We start from the raw sequence: 12,039 nt of genomic DNA, 5'->3' as shown, positions 1-12,039 counted from the left end.
TCAGTAGCACAGTGGTTAGCACAGTTGCTGCACAGCTCCTTGGTCCCAGGTTCGATTCCTGGTTTGGGTCACTGTCTGTGTGGAGTTTGCACGTTCTCCCTGTGTCTGCGTGAGTTTCCTCCGGGTGCTCCGGTTTCCTCTCAGAGTCCAAAGATGTACAGGTTAGGTGGATTGGCCATGCTACATTGCCCTTAGTGTCCAAAAAAGTGGGGTGGGATTACTGGGTTACAGAGATAGGGTGGAGGTGTGGGCTTGGGTAGGGTGCTCTTTCCAAGGGCTGGTGCAGACTCGATGGGCCGAATGGCCTCCTTCTGCACTGTAAATTCTATGATTCAATGATTACCCTCTGCTTCCTCTAATTCAGCCAATTTTGTATCCACATTGCTGCTTCCCCTTATATTCCATGAGCCCTCACAAGTCTGTTGTGTGGCACTGCATCAAATGCCTTCTCAGAGTCCATATAAACCACATTAACAGCATTACCCTTTCTGTTACCTCTGCAAAAACCTCGAGCAAGTTAGTTAAACATGATTTCCCCTTTAGAAATCATGCTGGCTCTTCCTAATCAACCCACATTATTCCACGTGACGAGTAAATCTATCCCGAATTATGCCATAGCCAACAAGGCCATGGGCCAAGTGCTGGAAAACGGGGTGAGAGTAAATAGGTGCTTGATGCCAGCGTGGACAGAATGGGCTGAAGGGCCTCGTTCTGTGCTGAGAAAAACTTTATGACTATGACTCTAATTATTTCTAGGAGCTTTCCCACCATGATGTCAAACTGACTGGTCTGTAATCGCTGGACTTATCCTTACAACCTCCTTTGAACAAATATGTAATGTCTGCAATTTCCCGGTACTCCGGCCCACCCCAAGTTTAGGGAAGATTGGAAGATTATGGCCAATGCTCCTGCAATTTTCATTCACCCTTCCTTCAATATCCTTGGAATCGTTTCATCTGGTCCTGGTGCCTTTTTATCCTGAATCTATCCAACACATCCTCCCTATCAATTTTGAACTCTTCTAGTCACTGAGTTTCTTTGTTAACATTACCTGGGCAGCATCTACCTCCTTGGTAAATACAGTTGTAAAGTACTAAAATGATAAAGTACCATGCTCCCTGCCTCCATGTGTGCGAGTGGGTTTCCTCCGGGTGCTCCGGTTTCCTCCCACAGTCCAAAGATGTGCGGGTTAGGTGGATTGGCCATGATAAATTGCCCGTAGTGCAAGGTTAATGGGGGGATTGTTGGGTTACGGGTATACGGGTTACGTGGGTTTAAGTAGGGTGATCATTGCTCGGCACAACATCGAGGGCCGAAGGGCCTGTTCTGTGCTGTACTGTTCTATGTTCTATGTTCTATGTTCTATGTGCAAATTCCCTTTCAGGTCCCTAATCGATCCTGCCCCTCCTTTTACTATTGAAATGCCGCCAGAAGACTTTGCCAGTCTTGAAAATCGCTTATTGTCACAGGTAGGCTTCAAATGAAAAGCCCGTAGTCGCCACATTCCGCTCCTGTTTGGGGAGGGTGGTATGGGCTGGTACAAGTCTTTTATCAGACTCCCTCTTCGTTTCTCTAAATTAAAAAAATGAAAATCGCTTATTGTCACAAGTAGGCTTCAATTAAGTTACTGTGAAAAGCCCCTAGTCGCCACATTCCGGCGCCTGTCCAGAGAGGCTCTAACGTGCGCTCTCGCCTCCTCTCTGAACCCTTAGCTCTCTACTATTTTCCACCTGACACCTGTCATAAGCAAACTCTTTCTTCCTTATCCTAATTTCTAACTCCACACCACGTATCGCGACGCGGGCTCTTTCTTGGCCTCCCCCCGATAGGATTCAAACATGGAAGTGTTCACTCTTCTTAGACATTGGGTGTGATGTGTACCAATGCACTATGGAGGGCCGGACAACTAACCCTGATGTTGTCCTCACCTGGGCCCACATCTCAATGCAACATGGATAGCAGCCAAGAGCAAGAACCCTGGCTCTTCAACTTCACCAACCCCACCCTGAACCCCAACCTCACCATCCCCACCCTGAACCCCCCCAGCCTCGCCATCCCCACCCTGAACCCCACCATCCCCACCCTGAACCCCCCCAGCCTCGCCATCCCCACCCTGAACCCCACCATCCCCACCCTGAACCCCCCCAGCCTCGCCATCCCCACCCTGAACCCCACCAACCCCACACTGAACCCCACCATCCCCACCCTGAACCCCACCATCCCCACCCTGAACCCCCCCAGCCTCGCCATCCCCACCCTGAACCCCACCATCCCCACCCTGAACCCCACCATCCCCACCCTGAACCCCCCCCCAGCCTCGCCATCCCCACCCTGAACCCCACCAACCCCACCCTGAACCCCACCAACCCCACCCTGAACCCCACCAACCCCACCCTGAACCCCACCAACCCCACCCTGAACCCCACCAACCCCACCCTGAACCCCACCATCCCCACCCTGAACCCCACCATCCCCACCCTGAACCCCACCAACCCCACCCTGAACCCCACCAACCCCACCCTGAACCCCACCAACCCCACCCTGAACCCCACCAACCCCACCCTGAACCCCACCAACCCCACCCTGAACCCCACCAACCCCACCCTGAACCCCACCATCCCCACCCTGAACCCCACCATCCCCACCCTGAACCCCCCCCCAGCCTCGCCATCCCCACCCTGAACCCCACCAACCCCACCCTGAACCCCACCAACCCCACCCTGAACCCCACCAACCCCACCCTGAACCCCACCAACCCCACCCTGAACCCCACCATCCCCACCCTGAACCCCACCATCCCCACCCTGAACCCCACCATCCCCACCCTGAACCCCACCATCCCCACCAACCCCACCCTGAACCCCACCAACCCCACCCTGAACCCCCCCAGCCACGCCATCCCCACCCTGAACCCCACCATCCCCACCCTGAACCCCACCATCCCCACCCTGAACCCCCCCCAGCCTCGCCATCCCCACCCTGAACCCCACCAACCCCACCCTGAACCCCACCATCCCCACCCTGAACCCCACCCTGAACCCCACCATCCCCACCAACCCCACCCTGAACCCCACCATCCCCACCCTGAACCCCACCATCCCCACCCTGAACCCCACCATCCCCACCCTGAACCCCATCATCCCCACTCTGAACCCCACCATCCCCACCCTGAACCCCATCATCCCCACTCTGAACCCCACCATCCCCACCCTGAACCCCACCCTGAATCGCCCAGCAATGGCACTAAAGCCTGACTGTCACGCCCCCACATCACTGAGATCATGGAAACCAGCACAGGGCAGAGATCCGTGTGACAGGTTATCTTGCTGCGTGCGATATTGTGACATTGTGTGCATTTGAAACATTTTTACTCAAACTGTATTTACAGAAACAATATTCTGTTGCATACCACGTTGGTGTACAATATACAGAGTGAGCCACGCAAAGGTGATGGAGCTCAAAGTCATATATTTAAAATCCACTGGCAGGTTGTAGGAGTTGTTGGCAGGCTCTGGGTCGTGTATCAGCCATGACTCAGTGGATAATACTTCACCTCTGAGCCAGGAGGGTGTGAGCGTTTCGCTGTGGAACCGTGTAGCACAATCCTCGGCTGACTCTCCCTGGTACTGAGGGAGTGCTGCACTGTCAAAGGTGTCATCTTTCAGAAGGGATGCTGAGATCCCGTCTGCCCCCCTCCAGGTGGATGTAGAAGGCGTACGGTCACTATTTCAAAGAAGAGCAGGGAGGGGGGGCTCTCCCTGATGTCCTGGGTCATTTTTTACCCCACCATCATTAAATTGGATTATCTGATCATTATCATAGGACATAGAACATAGAACAGTACAGCACAGAACAGGCCCTTCGGCCCTCAATGTTGTGCCGAGCCATGATCACCCTACTCAAACCCACATATCCACCCTATACCCGTAACCCAACAACCCCCCCTCCTTAACCTTACTTTTATTAGGACACTACGGGCAATTTAGCATGGCCAATCCACCTAACCTCACATTGCTGTTTATCGGGGCTCGCTGTGAGCAAATTGGTTGCCACATTCCCGGCCTTACAACAGTGACTGCACTTGAAAAAGTTGTCTGTGGAGGGCTTTGATATGTTCTGTGGTTGTGAAAGGCGCTATAGAAATGCAAGTCTTTCTTTCTTTGATCGCCCTGAGATGGTGTTGGTTTTCTTAGACAGTGCACTGTTTCGTAGGAACGTAGAAAATAAGAGCAAGAGGGGGCCATTCGGCCCCTCGGGCCAGTCCCACCATTTCACCAGATTCTGACTGACCTGCTACCTCGACGACATCTTCCCGCACTCTCCCCACAACCCCTGATGTCATTGCTGCCTGGAAATCTGCAGAGCTCTGCTTTGAACAGACTCAATGACTGAACCTCCACAGGCCTCTGCAGAACAGAACCCTGGAGATTCACCCACCCTTTGAGTGAAGCACAGTAAGAAGTCTTGCACCAGGTTAAAGTCCAACAGCTTTATTTGGAATCAGGTGATGAAAGAGCAGTGCTCCGAAAGCTAGTGATTCCAAACCAGCCTGTTGGACTTTAACCTGGTGTTGTAAGACTTCTTACTGTGCCCACCCCAGTCCAACGCCGGCATCTCCACATCGTAGCCACCTCTGAGGGAAGGCATTACTCCTCACTTCAGTCCTAAATGGCCTGTCCCTTAATCTTTTTAAAAATAAATTTAGAGTACCCAATTCATTTGTTCCAATTAAGGGGCAATTTAGCGTGGCCAATCCACCTACCCTGCACATCCTTTGGGTTGTGGGGGTGAAACCCACGCAGACACGGGGAGAATGTGCAAACTCCACACGGACAGTGACCCAGAGCCGGGATCGAACCTGGGACCTCGGCGCCGTGAGGCTGCAGTGCTACCCACTGCGCCACCGTGCTGCCCCCGCCTGTCCGTTAATCTGAGACTGTGTGCTGGTTCTAGACTCACCAATGGGGGATACATCCTTCTATCTTGTTGATCTCTGTAAGAACTTTGTACACTACAATGGGATCACCTCTCATTCTTCCAATATCTGGGGAATACAGGCCCAGTCTTCTCAATCTTTCCTCATAGGATAAGACTCCACCCCAGGATTAGTCTAGAGAACTTGCATTGCACTCCCTCTATGGCCAATAAAACCTTACAAGGAGCCTAACTTAGCGCACGATACTCCAGGGATGGTCTCACCAAGGTGCTATACATGTGCAGCAAGATTTCCTTATTCCTATACTTAAATCTCCTTGCATTGAAAGCAATGAATGTTAACATATCATCACCTTCCTCATTCCGGTAGCACCTGATTAGCTTTCAGTGACTCATCACCAAGGAAACCAAGTTCTTTTGGCGATCAACATTTCTCAATCTCTCTCCATTGATTAAATACCCTGGGCGCGATTCAGCGACTGTGTTGCATCCGGTGGGTATCGGGACATGCTGGGTGAAGAGCGGGATTGAACCAGTGTGCGAGTCACCCGGCCCGCTCCCAGTGGCGAGTTCCGGATCGCGCCCAGGATTGGCGAGGATATCATAGCCATGGCTTGCATTCAATTCAATCTCATCACGGGATTACCGGACACCCCAGCGGGAAGTCACTCGGGCGTCGATCAGTATTCCTTTTCAAAAATGTGAAGCCGGCACAATGGCTGCCGAGGGGGAGTGAGGAGATGAGGAGCCATTTCCATTTTCCGACATGCAGCTCAAGGACACCGGATCCGTTGCCCCAGGGCGGGGTGGGGGTTGGGGGGGGGGGTGGCCTCAGGGGGGGGTTGTGCTTGGGCTTGGGCTTGGTTGGGGGCTGAAACCTTCCAGGTTGAGGTCATCCCTGGGCCCCTGCGTCCGTGAGGCCTTCAGGCCACCTGTAGATATTGTGGTGACCCCATAACAGTGACAACCACAGCTGCAGCCTGTCTGTCCTACCAGACACTTCCAGGACAGACCCCTGCTGCGGCGTCTATCCTGAAATTCAATGTCACTCCCTTTGACTGTGAGCAGCCTCTAGCTTCACAGCTGAAGGCTATTTCAAATGAGGAATTAGCTTTGTTCGTTGTGACAGCGCTTCACACTCCTCAACTCTCTGGTGTCTCCTCATGTCTCAGAGGATGATTAGCGCACTGCATGTCCAGCAAGCTTTGATGCTTGAATGTTGTGCCTGATCTCTAGGAGCATCAGCACCATAAAGGCAGCTGCCAACAATTAAACACTAAAGAGCTGGGCTTCACCACTGTGGATTTTCTCGCAATGAAGGACATGGCACCCGGTGGAGGAGGTCACCTGCTCCCGGTGGCTATGAAGGTCACTGCAGCCCTAAACTCCTCTGCCATTAGGTCATTCCAGAGTTGGAGCGAGGACCAGTGGCATTTCACAGTCATCCCCCCACAGGTGCATTCGGGAGGTGACAGATGCTCTGTTTGCCCAGATATCTGACTCCATCACCTTCGACCTGGACCAGGCCCACCAGGATGCCCGGGCTGAAGGGTATTCCACCATTGCTGGGATGCCCCAGGTCCAGGTGGTGATCGATGGCACGCATGCCACCCTGCAAGCACTAGGTGATCAGAGGGTGCCCTATAGCAACAGGAAGAGGTTCCACTCCCTGAATGTTCAGATTGTGTGTGATCACCGCCTCTCAATCACGCACATGTGTTCCCGCTAACCTGGGAACATGCATGACAGCTACATCCTGGGGCACTCGGAGATCCCTGGTGTCTTTGAGGACCCCCCCCCCAGGATGGTGGGTTGGCTTGTGTGGGACAAGGGATATCCGCTGAGGACCTGGCTGATGATGACATTGTCGAGGCCTGAGGCCAAAATGTAGACCCATTATAATGAGGCCCACCTGTACTGACGTTGAACAGTGTACCGGGCTGCTCAAAATGGAGTCCTGATGCCTTGACCACTCTGGCGGTGCCTTTCAGTACACCCTGATGCACTATCAACTACGCAAAGACAAGAGTCGGATGTAATCGAGGCTTTATTACACTGAGATGTGTGGCCTCCGACAGCAGCTGATGAAATGGCTGCTGTCCGGGGAGCACACATATTTATACTCCGCCTACTGGGCGGAGCCAGCAGGCAGGGATCTACCCCCGTACCTGTAGTACAGGGGCCTTACCGTAAAGCACCTATAACAATATCCTCTATATACAATATATACATCAGTGGTGACTACCACATTCACCCCCTGTTAAAAACTGAGTCCGGCGGGGATGGTGGAGAACTACATACAGGAAATTGTGTTTTAAAAGTACAGATAATATTACAAATTCAGGCGGTCCGATGCCTTAATCTGTCATAGAGAGCACCGTAGTGCTGGTGGCGATTCCGTCGGCGGCTTGGTCTTCGGTGACTCCGGGAGCGTGTCGAAATTCTCTTCATCCCCGGGTGTGGGCAAGGGGTGGGCGGAGTCTCCTAGAGCGGGGGCTGCCGGGGGAAGGGAAGGTGGCGCCGGGTCGGAGGGGGGTGTGTGGGGAACCAGCTGGTGCCAGGTCCCTGAGGGAGACTGTTCCTTGGCGGCCGTTGGGGTACGCTACGTAAGCGTACTGCGGGTTGGCGTGAAGGAGCTGTACCCTCTCAACCAACGGGTCCACCTTGTGGAGTCGAATGTGTCTATGGAGGAAAATGGGTCCTGGAGCTGCCAGTCAAGTTGGGAGCGAAGCCTCGGAGGTGGACTTCCCAGGGAAGGCAAACAGACGTTCATGGGGGGTTTCATTAGTCGCGGTGCACAGGAGCAACCGAATGGAGTGGAGTGCGTCGGGGAAGACCTCCTGCCAGCGGGAGGCCGGGAGATTTCTGGACCGTAGGGCCAGCTGGACAGCCCTCCAGACCGTCCCATTCTCCCTCTCCACCTGCCCGTTTCCCCGGGGTTGTAGCTGGTCATCCTGCTCGAGGCAATGCCCCTGTTGAGCAGGTACTGGTGCAGCTCATCGCTCATGAACGAGAATCCCCGGTCGCTGTGGACGTAGGCGGGGAAGCCTAACAGAGCGAAGGTGGTGTTGAGGGCTTTGATGACGGTGGCAGACGTCATGTCAGGGCATGGGACGGCAAAGGGGAATCGGGAATATTCATCGACCACACTAAGAAATTACGTGTTGCGGTCGGTGGAGGGGAGGGGCCCTTTGAAGTCCACGCTGAGGCGTTCAAAGGGGCGGGAGGCCTTCACCAGGCGCGCATGGTCTGGCCAATGGAAGTGCGGTTTACACTCCGCGCAGACCTGGCAGTCTCTGGTATAGCCCTGACTTCCTCAATGGAGTAGGGCAAGTTGTGGGCCTTGATGAAATGGTAAAAACGGGTGACCCCTGGGTGACAGAGATCGTCGTGCAGGGTGCGGAGTTGGTCCACTTGTGCGCTGGCACATGTACCTCGGGATAGGGCATCGGGGGGGGGGGGGGGGGGGGGGGGGGGGGGGGGGGGGGGGGGGGGGGGGGTCGCTGAGCTTACCGGGGCGATACAAAATCTCGTAGTTGTAGGTGGAGAGCTCGATCCTCCACCTCAAGATTTTATCATTTTTGATCTTGCCCCGCTGTGTGTTGTTAAACGTGAAGGCAACCGACCGTTATCAGTGAGGAGAGTGAATCTCCTGCCGGCCAGGTAATGCCTCCAATGCCGCACAGCTTCTACGATAGCTTGGGCCTCTTTCTCGATGGAGGAGTGCCGAATTTCGGAGGCATGGAGGGTGCGGGAAAAGAATGCCACGGGCCTGCCTGCCTGGTTGAGGGTGGCAACCAGAGCGACATCTGATGCATCGCTCTCCACTTGGAATGGTAACGTCTCGTCGACCGCGTGCATCGCGGCCTTGGCGATGTCGGCCTTGATACGGTTGAAGGCCTGATGAGCCTCAGCCGTCAGTGGGAAAACGGTGGATTGGATGAGTGGGCGGGCCTTGTCCGCATAGTTTGGGACCCACTGGGCGTAATACAAAAAGAACCCCAGGCACCGTTTGAGGGCCTTGGGGCAGTGGGGAAGGGGGAGTTCCATGAGGGGGCGCATGCGATTGGGGTCGGGCCCCAGAACTCCGTTCTGGACCACATAGCTGAGGATGGCTAAGCGGTTCGTGCTGAACACGCACTTCTCCTTGTTATATGTAAGGTTGAGGAGAGTGGCGGTGTGGAGAAATTTGGTAAGGTTGGCGTCATGATCCTGCTGATCGTGGCCGCAGATGGTGACATTGTCCAGGTATGGGAAGGTGGTCCGCAGTCCGTACCCGTCAATTATTCAGTCCATCTCCCGTTGGAAGACTGAGTGATGCCGAAGGGAACCCTAAGAAAGTGGTAAAGGCGGCCGTCTGCTTCGAACGCAATGTAGGGGCGGTCCGCCTTACGGATGGGGAGCTGGTGGTAGGCAGATTTCAGGTCCACTGTCGAGAAGACCCGGTACTGAGCAATCTGATATGCGTGGGAGGGGGTACGCATCGAGCTGCGTATACCGATTGATGGCCTGACTGTAGTCAATGACCATCCTATTTTTCTCCCCAGTTTTGACCGCTACCACTTGGGCTCTCCAGGGGCTGTTGCTGGCTTCTATGATGCCTTCCCGAAGCAGCCACTGGACTTCAGACCTGATGAAGGTCCTGTCCTGGGCGCTGTACCGCCTGCTCCTGGTGGCGACAGGTTTGCAATCCGGGGTTAGGTTTGCAAAAAGGGAAGGTGGGTCGAGCTTAAGGGTCGTGAGGCCGTACACAGTAAGGGGTCGTAGGGGCCGGCCAAATTTCAGGGTTCGGCTCGGGAGGTTGCACTGGAAGTCCAGGCCGAGTAGCAAGGCAGCGCAGAGGTTGGGGAGGACGTAGAGGCGGAAGCCGCTGAACTACACGCCCTGGACAGTGAGAATGACGATGCAGTACCCCCGGATCGCCACGGAGTGGGATCCGGAGGCCAGAGAGATTCTCTGGTTAGCGGGGTGTACCGCGAGGGAGCAACGCCTTACCGTATCGGGGTGAATGAAGCTCTCAGTGCTCCCGGAGTCCAGCAAGCAGGAGATCTCATGTCCGTTGACCTTCACTTTAGTTGAAGCAGTCGCGAGGTTGTGTGGTCGAGACTGGTCAATCGTGACCGAGGCGAGATGCGGCTGGTCGTCGGCGGTGGCAGGTGATGAGCGGCCGGATCAGGTGCCCGACGGGCAGGGGGTCCTGAGGCGGGTAAGATGGCGGCGCCCACAGGCCACACGTGTCCTGGGGGAGGCAAGATGGCGGCGCCCGTTGGTCCTGGGAGGAACAAGATGGCGGCGCCCACAGGCCACACGTGTTGTGAGTCAAGCAAGATGGCCGTGTCCACCAGCCGCACGTAGGGATGCCGGGACAATAGCGGCGATTGAGCGGGCCTGGCACACTGCAGCAAAATGTCCCTTCTTGCCACAGGCCTTGCAGAGGGCGCTCCGCGCCGGGCAGCGCTGTCGGGGGTGTTTTGACTGCCCACAGAAGTTGCATTTGGGACCCCGGGGTTGGTTGGCTGCCGCGTGGCGCAGGCGTGGGGCGGGCTGAGGGCGGTCACTGATGTGGAGTCTACGATGCACAGGGGGGGTGGGCCGCGCAGTCGGGGGCATAGGCCTGAACGTTACGTGATGCAACCGTAAGTGAGAGCGCTAGCTTTTTGGTCGCCGTGAGGTCGAGCGTGGCCCCTTCTAAGAGGAGCTGGTGGATGTAGTCAGACCCTATGCCCGGAACAAATGCATCTCTCATCAGCAAATTCCAGTGTTCTGTGGCCGAAACGGCCTCACAGTCACAGTCTCTAACCAGGGCGAAGAGGGCGCCCCAGAAATCTTCCACCGACTCACCGGGAAGTTGGTGCCGTGTGGAGAGGAGGTGTCTGGCATAGATCTTGTTGGTCTGCTGAGCGTAGTTTTCCTTCAGTAGCGCTATGGCCTCTGCGTAGGTCGGCGCGTCCTGGACGAGTGGAAAGACATTGGAGCTCAGCCGCGTGTAAAGGATCTGGAGCTTCTGTGCTTCTGGGATTGTGTCTGGCACAGACCCGATGTACGCTTCGAAACAGGCTAGCCAATATTCAAAGTCCTTTTTGGCATTGTCTGCTTGAGGATGCAGCTGCAGGCGATCCGGCTTGATGCGGAGGTCCATCTCTGAAAAATCTCTGTGTAATAAATTGATGCACTTATCAATTACGAGAAGACGAGAGTAGGATTTAATCGAGGCTTTATTACACTGAGATGTGTGGCCTCCTACAGCAGCTGATGAAATGGCTGCTGTACGGGGAGCACACATATTTATACTCCGCCTACTGGGCGGAGCCAGCAGGCAGGGATTTACACCCGTACCTGTGGTACAGGGGCCTTACCGTAAAGCACCTATAACAACATCCTCTTTCCAATATATACATCAGTGGTGACTACCACACACCTCCCAGATGGTCTCCCTTGTTGTGGTGATCTGCTGTGTCCTCCACAATCTGGCACAGCAGCGGGGTCACATGCTGAAGGAGGAGCAGCAAGAGGCAGTGGGTCATGCGGCCTTGTTTGAGGAGGATGAGGTGGTCCAGGAGGGGCAGCAGGACAGGCCCGAGGAGGAGCCGGAGAATGAAGGACAAACGGCGACAAGGGTCCAACATGCCAGGAGGACCAGGTAGGCCCTCATTGTCTCTAGATTCTCCTAGGATGATACTGCGTCCGTCAGCAAAACCACTCCCCCATTTCCCTCCCTCCCCACAAAGTCATTTCCCCCCCATCCTCCCTGTCGGGGAATCCCCCCCCCCAATCCCCCCCCCCCCAATCCCCCACCCTCCCCCATTCCCCTCACATCCAAACTCACCTCCCCCCACCATTCCCCAATCCCCCCACCCCCATCATCAGACTGCTCTTCCCCGACCACCCTGTTTCCCCCCCCTTTAAGGATCTGTGGAAGGTCACTCCTGGGTGATGGGCCAGTGGGTCACCATACCAGGCAGGAGAGTGATGATAACTCGCTGTGAGGTAAGCTCTGGTGCTCCTCGGTTTCTGCTGAAGTCTGACTTCTGTCTTTCTGCTGATGCGCCGCCCGGCACTGACAGCCGCTGTCACTGTCTCCCAGGCGGCATTGCTGACCTGGTT

Source organism: Scyliorhinus canicula, chromosome 18 (assembly GCF_902713615.1).
Source record: "Scyliorhinus canicula chromosome 18, sScyCan1.1, whole genome shotgun sequence".
Classification (NCBI taxonomy): Eukaryota; Metazoa; Chordata; class Chondrichthyes; order Carcharhiniformes; family Scyliorhinidae; genus Scyliorhinus; species Scyliorhinus canicula.
Note: the sequence above shows the minus strand (reverse complement) of the source record.